General features: G+C 36.4%; 1 pseudogene; it reads left to right on the forward strand.

The window, feature by feature from the left end:
- The first annotated feature begins 9,598 nt into the window (after window positions 1-9,598).
- On the forward strand, window positions 9,599-10,826 carry LOC149174392 (cation/H(+) antiporter 19 pseudogene; annotated as a pseudogene).
- The last annotated feature ends 7,539 nt before the right edge of the window (window positions 10,827-18,365 follow it).

An 18,365-nucleotide genomic window follows, 5' to 3' on the forward strand; every position in this document is an offset into this window, starting at 1 on the left:
GAGAAAACCAAGTGATGAATAGAGGTTGAATTTTTGGAGTTGAATGATAATATTGGAGCAAGAAGGACAGAGAGGTTGTAGATACAACAAAGATATATTTGGAGTTTGGTCCAAGGAAAACATATGACAGTTCCTATGGAAGATTTATGGTAGAATTTGATATTGTTTGTGGCAATAGCAAAGGTTAAATGGTGGTGGACAAAATAAGGTAAGATTTTGTGGTGTGTTGAATAATAACAAACTCATGACCATGTTATAATGTGAATCACACATTGTGTTTTTAAGCAAGTCTATTTGTCATGTTTTGATTTGATGTAATGGTCCTTGAAATGTATGTATCTAGTATCTCCATGAGTGGAGATTTTTATACCCGAGTCAATGTTGATGTAAGTCTGATGAGGCACGTGTACTTGTTGGGTGTAGTTTTGAGCATATTTTAGACACCTGTTTCCCCATTTTTAACCATTTTTCTCTTTAAACCCATAAACTCTATGTCCTAATTATCACTTTCCCTGGTTACAAGAGCATGTCTTTCTTTGACATATTATTTCTCCATTTTTGTTAAATATTGATTGAAGTGATGTATTTTTTATGCCTAACGAGGGTGAGTGTGGAAGAAGTTTTCTGGTTCTTTTCCTTTCAGGTGTTGCCTATGAACTCAAGGCCAAATTATGGACATTTGTGTTGTTACTCACAATTATACTCTAAATATTTGATGTTACAGTTTTGTTGTTACAACTCAAGTTGTTGTCACACTGCAAGATGTTGTTACACTACAACTATCAAAGGACGTGGGTAATATTCCATGAGAAAATTGTCAAGGAGCATGAATTATCTATGGGTGGTCAAAGGATCTGAGCGATTATGATTGTAGTGGATGGTGTAACTTGAAGTGGCCTTGTATTTAGAAATAATTTGTAACAATTCATATTTTTCTTTTAATATTGATCAACATGAGATTCGTAAGATTCTCATGACTGATCTGTTCCCTATTTTTGGGCATGTAAAATTTATAAAATGATTCAGTTCCATGAAAGGGAAAATGAAACAAAGACAATTTCGACATTTTGATCTTGTAATTCACAGTTATTTTTAATACAGAACATCTCTAGTGATGCTTTTACAGATTTCGTGTTGAGTTCCTAACTAGTTCTCATTCCATCCCTATGCCCTGCTAGGGAGGAAGGGTACTCCTCTTTAGTAGAGATTGCAAACATAGTAGTAGATTAATTATTTTATTTTCGTTAAGTGTAGGTTTATTATTGTCGTTGTATAATTCGTAGAGCAAATTTACTTCTATTTTTCAAATTCATTATACGTTGTTACATAGGGTTGGTTAGAATTGTAATGTTTCATTAGATGATACAATTTCATTAATATTGTGTGTGGCGCGTCTGTTTCTTGATAAAGCATGAAGTGTGATGAGTAATTTCATTCCTATAGAATTCTTTTTAACTTCTGCATGAGTGTTTTAAGTTCTGCAATGGTGTTCAATGACATTTATTTTAGTTGTTTTATTTCTTTCTTTTGTTGTTATGTATTGACACAGATAGTGTAGACACCTTTGAAATAAATAGAATTACCCTAGTTAACAATTAAATGGTTGTGGTTCAGTCAAATTAAACAGTGATTAAACCGGCACAACAATACCCCCATGTAATTTTTTTCATCTAAAACCACTTTTTAGTCTAGGTTTGTGCTAAGCTAGAACCACGTGATAGAGGAAAGTTTATGATAGACAAGAAACAAGTGATGTGTTGTTTGTTGTAAGTATAAACCGTGTGAGAATGTGATGAAGAAATGAAAGTTTATGAGAGATATGGAACATATGGATAGGGAATCCTATAGAGTCTTTTTGTTCCTTGGGGGTATGATGTAGGAACATCAAAATCATGGTTGAGAGTAAGCCAATAAATCCTCAGGAATGGTCAAGGGTAAGCCGAGAAAGCCTGGGGCATGGTTGAGCTCAAACCAAGAAAACCCATAGCATGGTTATGGGTAACTGAGAGAACCTAAGATGATGATGATGGTGATGTAAGGGAAGTTAAATTTATAAGTACATGTATCAATATATGTGATTAAATGATGGTTGAATGAAACATGTACATGAAGATCATCCCAATATACTGATAGATGTAGTGCTTGGTCACCCATTCATTCTAGTGGATAGTTCCTTTTTATGGGTGTCAACATATTAATAATGTTTGTAAATTCCAAGTTGGAATGTAGATAGACTTCATTGATCTAGAGGTCCTTCAGTTGATAGTGGATCATGTGTTGTATATAAGAACATATTGGTGAAGACGTCAACTGATTGAGCTTAGGACAAGTAGTCATTAAGGGGGATTGTTAGAGTATGTAACTCCTACTTGTTTTAGGTATGATCATAGGTTGAAGAAGGATCATGTTCCAAGTATTTATGGAGTTGGTTAGATCTAGTTGGCTTGAGAGATATTTTCTCTACTAGATGCTTCCTGGAGGTTGAGATATTTTCTCAACTGATTGATTGTGTGATCAAGTTAATTTCTCTATCTTGATATAGCATACATGTATTTATACATGTAACAATATTAGATGCGAATTAATACAGTGTTCTTATGCATTTCTATATAGAAGAGAAAACTATGTAAATAGAAAATTGGAAGAATATAAAGGACAAAATATAGATTTAAGTAAGAACAAAAATATAGAAAAAAACATAAAGATAATGAAATGGAAGTGGGAACTTAGAAAAATAGTGTTTAGGACAATAAAATATAACATTTAAAAATATATTATAAATGTAGATTTTATTATAAGAAGGTGAAATTAAAAAGAAAGAAATTGGATTTATAAGGAATAATTTAAGACTATTTTTTTGGGCTTCACTTTAAAGAAAACAAACTCTCCACCAAAAAAATAAGACTTACATGTTGTTGTTAAATATAGAAAATTTTCACTGTACATAAATGAAGATGTTGAGATATTGAATCAATTGTTTAAGTAAATGAGGATAATTAGGTACATATCTAAATATGAAATTAATACCTTGGAGCAACATTGTAGTAAGAGACTAGCCCTATGGCTATAAAAATGGAAATAGAGATAGAGATAGAGATAGAAATTGAAATTGAAATTCACAGGTACATTAAAATCAATGTATTGATTTCATTGTGATGCAATAGCTATGGATTGCAACTGTCTAGCAGTTACAACACTGTGCTCTGCTCACAGAGTACACAACAAAACTCACATTTGAAACAGAGAATAAACTCAAACACAAATAAGGAATTCAATAGATAGAACAAAGGATTCAGTACCTATTTAGTAAACATTCAACAAAATTGTAAACTCTTGTTACTACAACAAGGAAAATTTATGATATCAAATGGTGATTACAGTCATGGACACATGGAACGTTGGTACTAAGTTTGCGATAACACGAATTCATTCAACCCAACTCAGTCTTACTTTTGTGCATAGTTCCAATAGTGAAAAATATGGATGCTAATTCCACAATCCACCAACCAACCCTTCTTAGATCGCAAACTTCTCTCTTTTGCCTTTGATTCATTGAATTGATTCAACTGCTCATGGATAGTTATGTACTCTTCCAAGAATCAGTTTCCAAAACCGTCCCCAAACTATCACAACCACTTCACCTCCTCTTCACAACCTTGGTGTTTCAGATTCAGCAATGAGTGTTCATTCTTTCACTTGTGTGCATGATTGTGACACGACCTAATCATATGACAGTTGTAGGATATCACTGTGTGCGATGGAAATGTTGAAGTGGAGTTCTAGCATGTGTTTTAGCATATGTAATAACAATTTCAAATGACGGGAACACAATAGCAGAAACACCCACAAGATACAACAACGTGACAACATTTAAACCAATGTTACAACAGATGTTTCAGCCTATTATAAAATTAATTGCATGTGACAACGATAACATGGAAAATGGAGTTTCAACCCTCCTTATTGAACTGTAACTATGCTTTTAGAAATTCAAATATTTTTGGGTAATGAGGATTTTCTGACCCAAGAGATGTTCCTACATCCCACTGTAAATGCATTTATAGAGTACCATAAAGAAGAATAAGTGACATATGTTTTTAGTCACAAGCATGTGATCCAAAATTTCAGTGGGGAGGTTTGGTCCCTGTAGGTCTTGCAATGCAATCCCAAACATGATTTATTCACTTGAAAAAAACAAGTGACATTTATTTTCAAGGTATTTAAATATTCCTTACCATGCTTCAAATCCATTAAAGAGTATTCAATATATTTAGGAGCCCTTAAAAATTACTTAAAGATCCTTTACGCTGTTTCAATTCCATTAAAAATTATTCAAGATATTTAATATTCCTTAAAGATTACTCAAGAGCTATTATCGTTTGAGTGAACTTACCATGTTTCAATTCCATTAAAGATTATTCAAGATATTTAATATTCCTTAAAGATTACTTGGGAGCTATTATCATTTGAGCGAACTTTCTATTGGTATATTTTATGTGAATTCGATACTATGACTTCAGTGTTTCGATTTAATTAGTTGGCTTAATTTTCGAATTAATTAATTCTTTGAGGATAAAAGTATAAAAGTACAGACACTGTAAGGACTAGGAACACACACCTTTAAACTATTATGAAACCAGCTCACCAAAATATAGAAAAGATATATAAATGCCTTCAAAATAAGCCTCTTCGAGGGGGAAACCTCCTTTACATTACACAAATGAACAATTCTTGGATGATACAAATGACAAGACCTCCTTTCTATATATAGGAGTCTAAGGGGTCATAATGTAATGAGAGCCGAAATAACAATAATAATGTAAGGGCACAACGATAACAATAGTGGGCTTCTATGGGGCACAATAATAACAATATGGGGACTAGATGGGCACACAAATATAATAAGGGGGTTGTAATAATAACAATAAGGGATTACACTAGTAGTATAGGGACCTAACATGCCCCTCTCCTTCAAAAGTGTTGTCCTCAACGCTTGAGTAGTTCTTGATGCTTCTGTATAAAATTATTGTCCTCCCATGTGGAATCTTCAGCGGGTAAGTTCTTCCACTTAATGAGATAATCTGAAATTGATCGATTCTGTAGCTGTTAGATTCTTGTTTCTGTGACTACTCCAAGTTCCAATATGATTTTTCCTTCCTCATCAAGTTCTGGCAATATTGTTTGAACTGGGATCTTCTGCAACTTTTGAATGAGTGGTCACACTTCTTAATCCTTCTTCCATTCATCCTTTTCTTTGTTTATCCAATCTGGTTGGATAACATAAATAGCACAAAACAATGGTTACACACCCTCATCCTTTCTTGAGAGTGCATCTGCAAAAACATTTTGCTTCCCTTTTTTGTATATGATTTCAAAGTCATAACCCAACATATTTGTGACCCATTTTTTTGTTCTTCTAAAGATAATCTTTGTTCTAAAATGTATTTAAGACTATCATGACCCGTTTTTACGTTGATGTGTCTTCCCATTGGGTAAGGTCGCCATTTCTTAAGTGCATGTAGTATTGCCAACATTTCCTTCTCATAAATAGCTTTCTTGAGATGTAGCCGTAAAAATACCCAATCGCCCACATCAAAAATTCTTTCATTGTGATGTTGATCTACCTGTTGTTTCATTTGATTCTACACCAAAGTGGCATTATCCTTTAAAATTTGGAGAACTTGTTGTTGATGTTCAATGTGATCTTTCACTGCTTGAATCTTTTTCTTCTTGATATGTCCTTCTATCTTAAGAGTTTGAGGAGTGGTAATTTCTTCCAATGCATTACAAGATATGGTCGGATTCATTTCTTGATGCTTGATTTGATCTTTCACTTCTTGATATGTCCTTCTATCTTGATAGTTTTAGGAGTGATAATTCTGGCCAATGCATTACAAGATATGGTCGAATTCATTTCTTACTTCTTGATGTGATCTTTCACTTCTTGAACCTTTTTCTTCTTGATATGTCCTTCTATCTTAAGAGTTTGAGGAGTGGTAATTCTTGTCAATGATTTACAAGATATGGTCAGATCCATTTCTTCTTTCTTTGGGGTTGGTTCCTGGTGTATATCCTTTTCTTTTGATGTTTCTTGATCCTTTCCATCAAAATTACTCATATTGATCTTTGGAATATGGTGGGTCTTCAATCTAGTGTTAGATTCTATGAAATCACGATTAAAATTTATTGTTTTCTCATCATGAGTTCCATCTACTACCTTTTCGTCATTAGGAGGCCTTTCTTATAGCAGCTTTGTCCCACCTTCCTTCAAGCCTTCCATGTCTTTCCTCATATATTCCATGCCTTTCTTCCAATATGCTTTCATACCATCGATGTTAGCTTCCATGGCATAGATAAAACTATTTATCTTACATTCATTAAATCATCCATCCCATTTTGATTACTAGGTGTTTCTATTTTCTTGATTTGAGTCATTATTTTTCTTTCTTTTAGGATATCGATCTTGAATCTGTTGTATCTCTGAAAGTTCAGCCCTCCAAGGTCTAGAATTGTGAACTACGGTAGCCCTCTGAATCCTCTTTCCAACCCCACAAGTCTGATCAAGATTGGATTCTCCAAGGAAGATTTATTCCAAATCTCCCACGATGACTTGATTATAGACTAGTTCAGTAGAGCGAATTTGTACGAAGTTCCATGTGTCATTGTTTCAACCTTCGGACTTGAAACTGATACACAGAAATCTACAGGCCATCCTCTTTCTATAAAATCTTATGATATCGAAAAAACCCTGAACATCTTGGACCGTATCTTCAAAAATATAGTGAAGAAAAATATGAAATTCTGGCCCAAGCTTCTTCATGATTTCAGCTCAAATAAGTTTTAATTTCAGAATCTAAAACTTCGTAGAAAAAAAATTATAGAAAAAATTTCACAATGACTTGTTTGAGATGGAATTATGGAGCTTGCAAAAACCCTAAATTCCTCAGATCATATATCCGAAAATATAGCGAGTCAAGGTCTAAAATTCGGACCCTAGGTTCAGACCAATTTCTTCTTCAAATGGGTTTTTTTTTTTAGCTTCTGAAACATCGTAGTGAAAACGTTATAGTGGAAATTCCACGATGACCTGTTTGGAGCAGAAAAACCCTAGAATCCAAGGCTCTCATACCAAATTTTATGAAACCAACTCACCAAAAGATAGAAAAGATAGATAAACACCTTCAAAATAAGCCTCTTCAAGGGGGAAACCTCCTTTATATTACACAAATGAAAAAATCTTGGATGATACAAATGACAAGACATCCTTTCTATATATAGGAGTCTAAGGGGTCATAATGTAATCAAAGCCGACATAACAATAATAATGTAAGGGCACAACAATAACAATAGTGGGCTTCTATGGGGCACAATAATAACAATATGGGGACTACATGGGCAAAACAATATAATAAGGGGGTTGTACTAATAACAATAAGGGGTTACACTAGTATTATAGGGATCTAACATAAGTCATCACTGGCAGGGACCTCTCTTGCTGCTTTGCTAAGCATTGGTACTGATAGTGAAGTTAGTATTGATAGTTGGTGAATCAATAATTTCTAGACCTTATCCATAATATTAAAGAAAAATCCTAGAAACAAGAAAAAGAAAAAATCTTTTTAAATATCTTGAATTTTCAAGAGTAAATTTCCTTACCATGTTTCAATTCCATCCACAAATATAGGAAGGCTATAATGTGTTTTTAAACAAAGTACATTTTTCATTACCACTCTCAAAGTATTCAAGTCTAAATAACCCACACAACATTTTTCAATGAAAAGAAGGGAGGTGTGAGGATCTAATGTATTTTCTTAAAAAGAAATAGCAAATAGAGAGATGGATGGAAGAAAGCACCCCACTGGTGCGTGGAATTAAAACCCTACTGGTGCGTGGAATTAAAATCGTGACCTTCGAACTTATGCACACAGTAAGTCAACCGAAGTCTAAAGGGAATGTCAACCAAAGTCTAATGGGAATTTTGGGTATGCCATCTTCTGTACTGCAATTTCAAGTCATTTATTCCAAAGTCAAATCGTTGTGTTGACTATGCCATCTTTTGACTCCCATAACATGTCATTTATTCCAAACTCACTAATTCCCATGCCATCTCCTTCCATCTTCTTTGTGGAACACCTTGCTACTAGGTTTCTCATGCCCAATAACAAAGCATAGGATCATGGTACTCCATCGTCTTCTTACTAATTTGATGCCTCCCATTGTGTATCAAATTTTCTTTCTTCTTGCATCTACCCTCTCCTCCTCCTCTACTTCATGTACCGGAAGTGGCTACCAGAAATGCTACTAGGGTACATGTGGGATATCTGTATTCCAATATACTTTCAGGAAAATTAGCAGCAGTTGTGGCAATCGTCAATTTTAGGTAGACTATTCTTTGGAAAGCAATCATTTTCTGTATATGAATGGAGACGGGTATCTGATCTCGCAGCCCTCGTAGTTGGCCAACAATACTCTTAACAATAATAGCATGACAATTGTTAACTAAATCTATGGAAGAGTATGTCGTGGTTTGATTGCAATCCTTTAGGTAACTAATCTCAATTTTGATGGCACACCTCTCAATTTTGTATACCCCATGGATACACCAATCTCATGCTTTGGTGGAATTTCAATGAAAGTATTAAAGGGCATAAGCATTGTTTAGGTGGCATTGATTGGTACGTCATTTCGAACATAGAATCTAGGAAATGATTCTACCAATTTAATGTTTGATTGCCAGCGGTTAGCAACTTCTCATTCCGATAGAATGAGGATCTAACAACATGCCTCTCGATAGGTTTTGAAATAACATGGTATGGTGACATGGAGAGAAACCGAAGTTATGGCACTTGTATGAACAATGGTGGGAGTTGACTTGGAAGATATAATTCCTACTTGTCTTTGGTGTGCTCATCAATTCTAGAATGGTTCTTTTCCTATTAATTAGGAGTTTGTTGAGGTTTAGTTGGTTGAGAGATTCTCTCCAACTAGTTATATTCCTAGATTGGTGTGTGGTTGAGATATTCACTCAACCAAGGGATTGCATGTCCAAGCTAAACTAGCTATCTCAAGACATATCCTGATGTATTTATATTATATTATTATTTTGACGTGAATACAATTTTGAGTGCATTTATAAAATATTTGTTGGTATCAAAGCCCATATGGGCCTAGGCCTTGGCCCTTCTCGAGCCAAGGGAGTTGGAGAGTGAATAAATTCTCTGTAAGCATCATGTCATCTATCAATTGTGTTGTCTATTGAATCTCGGTGCACTTGATAACTAAGAAGAAAATATCCATTCATGGTCCATGAGTGAGGCTTTGTTGAGGAGATATGTGTTGTATGCCAGTGATAGATGTGTTTAGGAATTGATTGAATTATCTACAACTGGAGATAAGACTCAGTTTTTTTTATTTGAGTTTGTTTTCCATAAAATTAACTTGTCATGTGGACTTGAGCTGCAAATTCTCATGATGGGAGTCCTATTGGCTATGTGTTATGTGTGAAATTCTAATGCTTGTGAGGAGAGTCGTATTAGTTATACTTGCTACATTATATTGTGAAGTTATCAGGAAGGGTTTTATTTTATTTTTTTCCACCATGAAGCCTACCTTCATCGATGATTCAATTGGTATGTCTCTTGTGTTGTGCAAATTTAAATTAATGTCTCACATTGGAACAAGTTACATTGGGTTATGGGAAGAGAGTAATGGAGGGTGTTGTTATTAGAGTTGCCCTATAGCAAACACAACATCCCCCAACAACTCAACATGTGTTAAATTCACGAAGACGTCATCCAATGGAGTATGGAAAAGTGATAATCCCATGGATTTTTCATTCTCGTTGCTTATAATGTAGTTTTTTCTTGTGCTTTTCGTCACAAGAGCATTGGCTTTATTGTTGAAGCCCTTGAGGTAGCCTCGCACCATAAAAAAAATTAATGATAGGCTTCTTCTTGGACCATCGGCTCTAGGGCAGAGTGAAGCTTACTTGAATAGAATGTCCCCCCAAAGAAGAACTCTTGTTTTTGAATATGTTGGAAAGATTGAGCTTATTTTCTTTCTATTTTTGGTTGGGATGGAACTAGATTTCCAAACAATCAAGAAAACTGGAAGGAATACATTAACAATTCCAGCAACTGGAATTAAATTACCATCTGGGATTGGGATTTGGATTACTTATGTTTTAAGGGCAATGATTTCTACGGATGTGGGCTATGGAAAATTCCTTGTCTTCATGGGTGTATCTTTGTTATCACTATGTTCCTTGTGGTTGCTAGGATACTTGCAGAACTCAAGCTTCTCATAATAGATGTGAGGAATATGGTTATGTCTGCAGTTGTTATCTAGTTTCCTATATTCTCCTGGCCCTTACTATTTCTCTTTAAAACTCAGGCAAGAGCCTGGTCATAAAAATCTATCTTCTTCTTTATGGAATAACATTTGTGGTTTTCATGATTGTCATAGTGAAACACGCGATGACCTGGATTGGTAATCTTTCACCTGACAATGAACCAGTGAGTGATACGTATGTTTGTCTTACTCTTGTTGGAGTCCTAACAGCTAGAGTTGTGACCGATGTAATAGGGATTCGTGCAATCTTTGGAGCTTTTTCGTTTGGATTGACAATTCCAAAAGATGGCCCATTCGTAAGGATGTTGATTGAAAAGATTGAATACTTTGTATCAACCTTGTTGCTACCACTTTACTTTGCCTCTAGTGGTTTGAAGACCAATGTTGCAACTATTCATGGATTGATATCTTGGGGTTTGCTTGTCTTTGTGATTACTACTACTTGTGCTGGAAAGATTCTGGGATCAAAATATTGAATGTATTGAGCCTAGATAAATCAATGTTGGTAAAGTTATTTTGTTAGAATTCATGGCTCTAACAAATGATATGTTAAGCATGGATTTACAAGACTTAATCGAAAAAGACAAAGATGCCTAAGATCTGAGCAATTTCAGAAGATGAAGTAAAGGAGAAGCAATAGAGATTAAAGGATGATGGATAACAAAGTGAAAGTTTGTGTGAGTTTGTGGAATAGAATCATGATGATGGTGTATTATGTGTCACATACATTTATTAGTAAGCAAGTCTAGGATGTTTTGTAGTGGTATTTGTAAAGTATGTACCTGGTAACTCCAAGAGTTGGAGTGTGTAATGTAAGCCTGATGAGACATGTGGCCCCCATAAAGTTCGTGGTTATATTAAAACCAATTTGGAAGTGCACATTTGTGGTAAGTCAAAAACCACTTTGCAGTGTAGGTTTGTGGTAAGCCAGAAATCACTTGTGAGAGTGAAGTGGATAGGGATTCCTTTAGGAATGGTTTAGGTCCTACTGACAAAACCTTGGGAATGGTTTAGGATAAGTCGATAAACCCCAGAGCATGGTTATGGGTAATTCGAGGAAACCCATGATGACGATGATGGCGAGGGATTTGCAGGTACAGGTACAGGTATGCAAATATTGGTTGACTGAACCATGTACACGAAGGACATCCTAATGGATTGGAGGTTGTAGCATGCATTCCAGTAGATGGTTGTTCCTTTATATGGACATCGAAATATTTTTTTCGATCATGTATGTAAACAACATGACCATAGTTAGACTTTTTCTGACTAATATTAAGACAAGTAGTCATTAAAGGGGGGACTTAGAAAATATAATTCTTACATGTCTTTGGTGTACTAATCAATTCTAGAATGAGTCTATTTCTATTAGTTGGAGTTTTTTTAGGTCTAGTTGGTTGAGAGATTCTCTCCAACTAGTTAGCTTCCTAGGTTTGTCTGTGGTTGAGATATTCACTCAACCAAGAGATTGTATGCCCAAGATAGACTAGCTATCTCGAGTGTTATAGACATATTTGGGCACATCAACCCCAAACTTGTATGTCAATGTGTTATAGCACTTTTTAGTTTGTATGCGAAAGTATGATTTAGGGAAATTCACTAGTGTGTGATCTTTTCTCTCTTTTTAAAAGCACTATTATCTTCCTTCCCTAGTAGCTAGGATTTTCATTGCTCAAAATAAACAAAGATTGTTTATCATTGTAGATTGCATCTTAGGAATTTCAGATTATCATCATGCGGTGAACCATTGAAAGGAAAACTCTAAACAAGATCAACTTTAAAATGAATTTCAATGAATCTAACAACGCTTTGGAGCTTAACGCAACATATATAGAGGTTTACGCTAGAGACGTGTTCCGGTGTTGTTAAAACTAGTAGCTATCGTTTTCATTGAAGGTTGGGTGATTCCTCCTCCTTGATACGACAAGTGCTAGCACGGATTTTTGCTCCCCGTACCATCGCGTATATATTGGGAGACCAAAATAGGCTTAAATCCTTTATCCATAGGAAGCCGAGTCTGTCGCCTTATTGATCGCAATGCACTGAACATAGCATTCGGGAAGATCGACTGTCGTACATAAGTCCTTGGTAATTTCTCTTTATTTTATCACCAAGGTGTATATTGCAGTTTTGCGATTGGTTTAGTAATTCCTCTGTCTAGATTTTCTGGAGTAGTCACTTTCATTCCTTTTCGACTCTTTAAAAGAAAAGGTCCATTTGATCACTTGTCCTTTCAGGCTCATTAAAAATCGAAGGAGACTAGAGTCATCTTTATCTTTTTCTCGACTCTTAAAAACTAAGAAAGCAAAGTTGTGTCAAAGCATCTTTAAAACTAATTGAATTCGGAAAAACATCATTTTCCCCTTAATTTTGAGTTGATCAAGTAATCCGCAATCGTGGAAGAAAGTCAATCAAAACCCCGTCATTCACAGAGACTAGCAAGTCAACCGTCCTTGCCTCCGGAAGCAAAGCCAATCCAGGAAAACGGTCTCGTTTAACTGAGTCCAATTCATCTGGTTTATTTGAAACTTTTGTTTCAACATCATCAGAGACTTTGGTTACTCTGATTATTTCGGGTACATCCGCCTTTAGAGAAGAAATTCCGCGGTTACAAGAGGACATTAGAACTGATCCTAGTGTAATGGTAAACACTTCTATACCTGAAACAAATCCCTCTAGAGTTGATCCAGAACCCAACTCATTTCAAACCAAGGCTACATTTGAACCATTGGTTGTTCAAAAACCTCCCTTTGAGACTGAATTTCATCTACTTGAACATCTGGACGTTGAGTTTCAGAATTCAGAAGGTGTCACCCCTCCAGTATCTGTCACTACAGAAGCTATAACTTCTTCAGCTCAAGAAATATTTTACGGACCGGATGGTCTACCTCTTCCACCTGGTATGATTGATATAGAGGAGATAGTAGAGGATCCCCCATCTAGTACCTCGTTACATTTTGGAACTAGGATTCATTTGTGTCCTTCTACTCCTGAGTTTAGTTCTTTTAATCCTCCTTCATCGCAAGTTCTTGTCAAATCGCTTGGAGATCTTTTGGATAGAATTAACATGTATGAACAACCATCAACATCTAAGAATGTGTTATCTGATGCAGTTGTGGCGGAACCTTCTGCTGCTATTCCTGCAATGTTTTCTGGTCCACCTGAGTCATATTTGTACAGTGCACCATCTGTTCCAGCTGGTTATCAATCACTAGCTGGAGTCCACTTAGGGGCTACTTCAGCACCATGGTCTACTCCTATTTATTCATCTAGAGTCCCATCTGGTATTTATTATGTAGAAACTCAACAATTTGATCCTGCACGCCAGTATCAATTTGGGCAAACTAGTCTTCAAAGACCGATATATCCTTTAAACACTGGACTGCCGCCATATGGAGGGCAGTATGCCTTTTCACTATTTCCTCTTGGGGAACAACCATATGAGAGTTTCCAACAAAATTCAAGTCAAACTGGAATTACATCTAGTGGTTGGATACCAACACTGCTAGAACAACCAAGGGTTGTATATCCAACGCAACTGATCCAACCTGTGTCGAATATTCCCACTACACCTGCTATTATGACTGTGTCGCAAGCACAAGCACAACCTATTGTGTCTCAACCTCAACCTGCTCCTTCTTCCTCGCAACCTCAAGTTTCGAGGTAGAAGACTCAAGTCTCTCAGGTTGTGATGCAACAACCACTTGTCTCTACGGCTCAATCACAACCTCAGGTTAGTGCTTCTTTATCTGGAATGACTCAGGCACAAATGGGTATTGTCAATCCACAACTTGGTCAATTATCTAGTATTGGGCAACAACGAATGGTCCAACAACCGTGGCTGGCACAATACAAACAACCGAAATTCTAGCAAACCCAACCTCAGTTTGCGCTTGGTTTACAAGCTCAGACTGGATTTGGTCAGTATCAAGACTACCGAGGACCTGAGCAACAAGGCTTTGTAGGTTATGGATAGCCACATTTTCAAAACGGTTATCAACAACCACACCATACTAGTTATATCCAACAACCTTATCAAAGTTAATAGCAACAGATACATTACGCTAGTATGCAAAGACCTACTACTTAGGTGATTCCATCTTATCCTGGGTATGCTCCACCAAACTTGAATCAACAGTTGCCTTTTGTAGCAACCCTAGAATTACCAGATTTGAACCGGCTGAGGAATGATCTAGTTGCATATGCCCCTTGGTGGCTGGTGATTGCTCATAAATTCCCCTCTGATATTCCTAAGTTCAATGGAAATCCAGGTGAATATCCATCAAATCACGTAATGAATTTTCATTTTTGGTGCTCATCTAACACCCTGAATGATGATCCGATTAGACTTCACCTTTTTCAGAGAATGCTTACTCTTCCAGTAATGAAATGGTATATTGAATTTCCTAGAGCTTCATTTGATAACTTCAGCATCCTTGCCACTACTTTTCTAACCCATTTTCAGTTACCCATCAGGTACAAAACAGGAACAGAAATCCTTACCAATTTTAAACAGAACACTTCCACTCAAAAATCTGATCATATTCATCAGTGGCGGCGTTGTCATCGAATGGTAAAGATGTATGTTCCTGATCAGCTTTTAGCTGAGTGGTTTATTGAGTCCTTATTGCCATCTATCATTGAGGACATGGCGAAAGGAGGAGTTGTCACTAAAGAGTAAGTCATTGCTCATGCCTAATATTTAGACTTGATCTATACTCAGTTTGGCACACTCTACGACAAAATTCCTGACACTCCTAGACCAGCTTTTTCCGTTCCACCTCCTCCTAAATCGAATAGGGACTCTCATGCCAGTGACAGTGTGATTGGTGCCTCAAGCACGCAAACCGCAAGAGGTCCATCTGGTCAAGCTCTTGCTGTTTCTAGTCAGAATGCAAATGACAAACCTCTTGCCTCAGAGATTAATGTCGTGTCATCTGACAAAGGAAAAAATCCAAAGCAACCAGGGGGCAAGAAGAAAGGGAAAAATAACAAGAAGAAACAGGAGAATTCCACTCCTGAAAAATCATCTAAAAACCATACTATGGCAAATAAACCTCCTCGTTATCCATGTTTGATTTGTAACGAGGAGCATTTTATGAGAGATTGTCCACATCGATCTGAGGTTTCAAAACTTTTGAAGGTTTCGAATACCTCAGCAGTGTTGACAGATCCGTTTCCAAACCCATAAACTAATCTGGTTGCTATCGATAATGCTTCCACATCCCAAGTTCTTATGTTATCCATCGCAAACAAGAAAAGTGATGTTTTGATATCAAAAAGGAATAAATATTATGGGAATCCATCGTCGTCGAACAACCAAGCTACTAATCAACCTAGTGGTTCGACAACAACTTCGCAGAAGTTGTTCCAACCATTATTCCTGAATTAACTATAAAGCCGCCAAAGGGAGTCGTACATAAATCGACATTTAATCCTCGTGCTGGAGCTGCTCAGAATTATAATATAGTGGAAGATCTAGCTCAATCACCAACCGCTATGTTAACATTTGAGGTATTGCAAAATTGTCCCTCCAAACAGCAGGCTTTATTATCAACAATAGGTGGGATTGATCCTACGGATTCCAATCTTGTGGCCTTTAATAATAAAGGATATACACCTCAGTTACCAGCCCAACTCACTTTCCTTATACAGGTAAAAGCCCTCAATAAAAATGTTCATCGAACCATCATTGATGATGGGGCATCTACCTGTATTATGTCAATGAGTTGCTGGAAAACTCTTGGTTCACCACCCTTGTCACGATCACCAACAACATTAAAAGCATTCGATGGATGAACGTACACCTCATATGGGATTTTAAGTAGCCTGCAAGTTGAACTAGGAGCGCAAGATAGTAGAGATTGAAGTCAAATTCATTGATGGAAACCTTGATTACAATATTTTACTAGGAAGGCCCTAGATTTATGCTATGGTTGCCATTGTGTCTACATATTTTAGAAAGATTGCATTTCCCTTCCAAGGTGGAATCACAATCGTTGACCAACTAGCCTTTTTTGCTAACAGTTCACAAGCTACTGGAAGCATTCCATTGATCCATGGAAGTTCACAATCGCTTCAAAATGTTGGAGTAGGTCTCCTAAAAGACCCTTCCTTAATGGGTACTTTTTCCCTCCCGTCTCCATCTGGTTTCGCGGAAGTGGCCACAGTGGAAACTTGTCATATGATCTCTTCTACATCATCTAAGTTTAAGAAGAGTTCCGACCATTTTGATAGTGAGGATCATCGCGAGGTGTTACCACCAAGCCCCATCGAATCTTTGTAGCAATCAATTTTCTGGGCTTGGGCGGCAAACCCAAATCAGCACTCGACGAGTGTTTGGGTAGATAGGTCTTTAGAATATGGTACCCCTTTTGATCCTTTGTCTCGTATACATTCTATAGACGAAGGAATGATCCAATCAATGATGATAGGAGAGAAGCCGTGGGAATATTACCACCATCATTCCCACTTTCGAGATGACAATGTAGATTATTCAAATGACCTCAATCATCCTTCAATTGTTGATTTTTTAGTTAATTCGGTAAATGCAGTAGATTCCAAGAGAAATCTATCCAACATTGAAGAAACTATCACCATTAATATTTCGACCAAACCTAATGTTGTAGAGAATATTCACGTTGGAAAATCTTGTTCTCCATTAGAACTAGAAATTTACTGCGCTCTTTTTTGAAAATTTAGAGATGTCTTTGTATGGTCATATTAAGAAATGCCAGGCATTGACTCGAGAATTGTTGAACATGAAATCAAGATGTATCCAGATTTCAAACCAGTACAAAAATGTCTTCAACCTGTTCATCCAAAGAAATCCATTTCCATTAAAGCGGAGGTTGAAAAACTTTTTCATGTTGGCTTCATTTACCTTGTTCCTCTCATTGATTGGGTATCAAATATTGTCCTTGTGATGAAAAAACAAGGAACGATTAGAGTGTGCATCGATTATAGGGATGTAAATCAAGCGTGTCCAAAGGAAAACTATCCTACACCATTTATCGACCAAATAATTGATAAATGTGCCAGATACGAAATCTTTTCATTCATGGATGGATTTTTTGGATACAATCAAATCAATATCCGCCCACAGGACCAGTCAAAAACTAGATTTATATGTCCATGGGGCACATTCGCATATCATAAATTACCTTTCGCTTTGAATAATGCAGGGGAAAATTTTCAGAGGGAAATGAATTATGCCTTCCATGACATCAAACACATTGTTCAACCATATCTCGACGATCTGCCTGCTCATTCGCGAAAACGAACTGATCATCTGCAGCATTTGTAAGCCATATTTCTACGTTGTTGGCACTACAAGATACGAATCAATCCACACAAATGTGTGTTTTGTGTTGGTTCTAGTCGATTTCTTGGTTTTGTAGTTTCTAAGGACGGAATTTGACTCAACACATTTAAGGTTCGAGCAATCCTTGACATGCCTCCACATTAAAATTTGCTTTAGATTCAGAGACTCCAAGGGAAAGTGAACTTTCTGAGGAGGTTCATTCCACATTATGTTGAGCTCGCTAAAGGTTATACACATCTTTTGAAGCAAGGGGTACCCTTCCATTGGGATTAGGTTGTGCAAGCTTCCTTTGATGCTTTAAAAGATTCCTTGATAAAAGCATCATTAATGTATGCTCCTAACTATCAAAAAGACTTCAACCTATATCTTGCCACTGTGGATACAACCATCGGTATGGTTTTAGTGCAAGAAGATAATGGAATTGAACATCCTATATATTATTTAAGTTGTAATCTTAATGATACAGAAAGAAAGTACTCTTATGTTGACAAGTTGGCTTTAGCAACCGTTCAAGCAGTACAGAGATTTCGACACTATGTACTCCTTCACAAAACTACCATTGTATCAGATTGCAACCCTATGACCTACATTCTGTCACGTCAATTGCTGGGGGGAAAATATTCCAAATGGAAAGCCATTTTGTAGGAGTTTGATATGGAATTCACCAAATCCAAATCAAAGAAATATCTCG

Source organism: Pinus tabuliformis, chromosome 4_1 (genome assembly GCF_031772625.1).
Source record: "Pinus tabuliformis cultivar Carrire ecotype Pingquan chromosome 4_1, CPIR1, whole genome shotgun sequence".
In the NCBI taxonomy this organism is placed as follows: Eukaryota; Viridiplantae; Streptophyta; class Pinopsida; order Pinales; family Pinaceae; genus Pinus; species Pinus tabuliformis.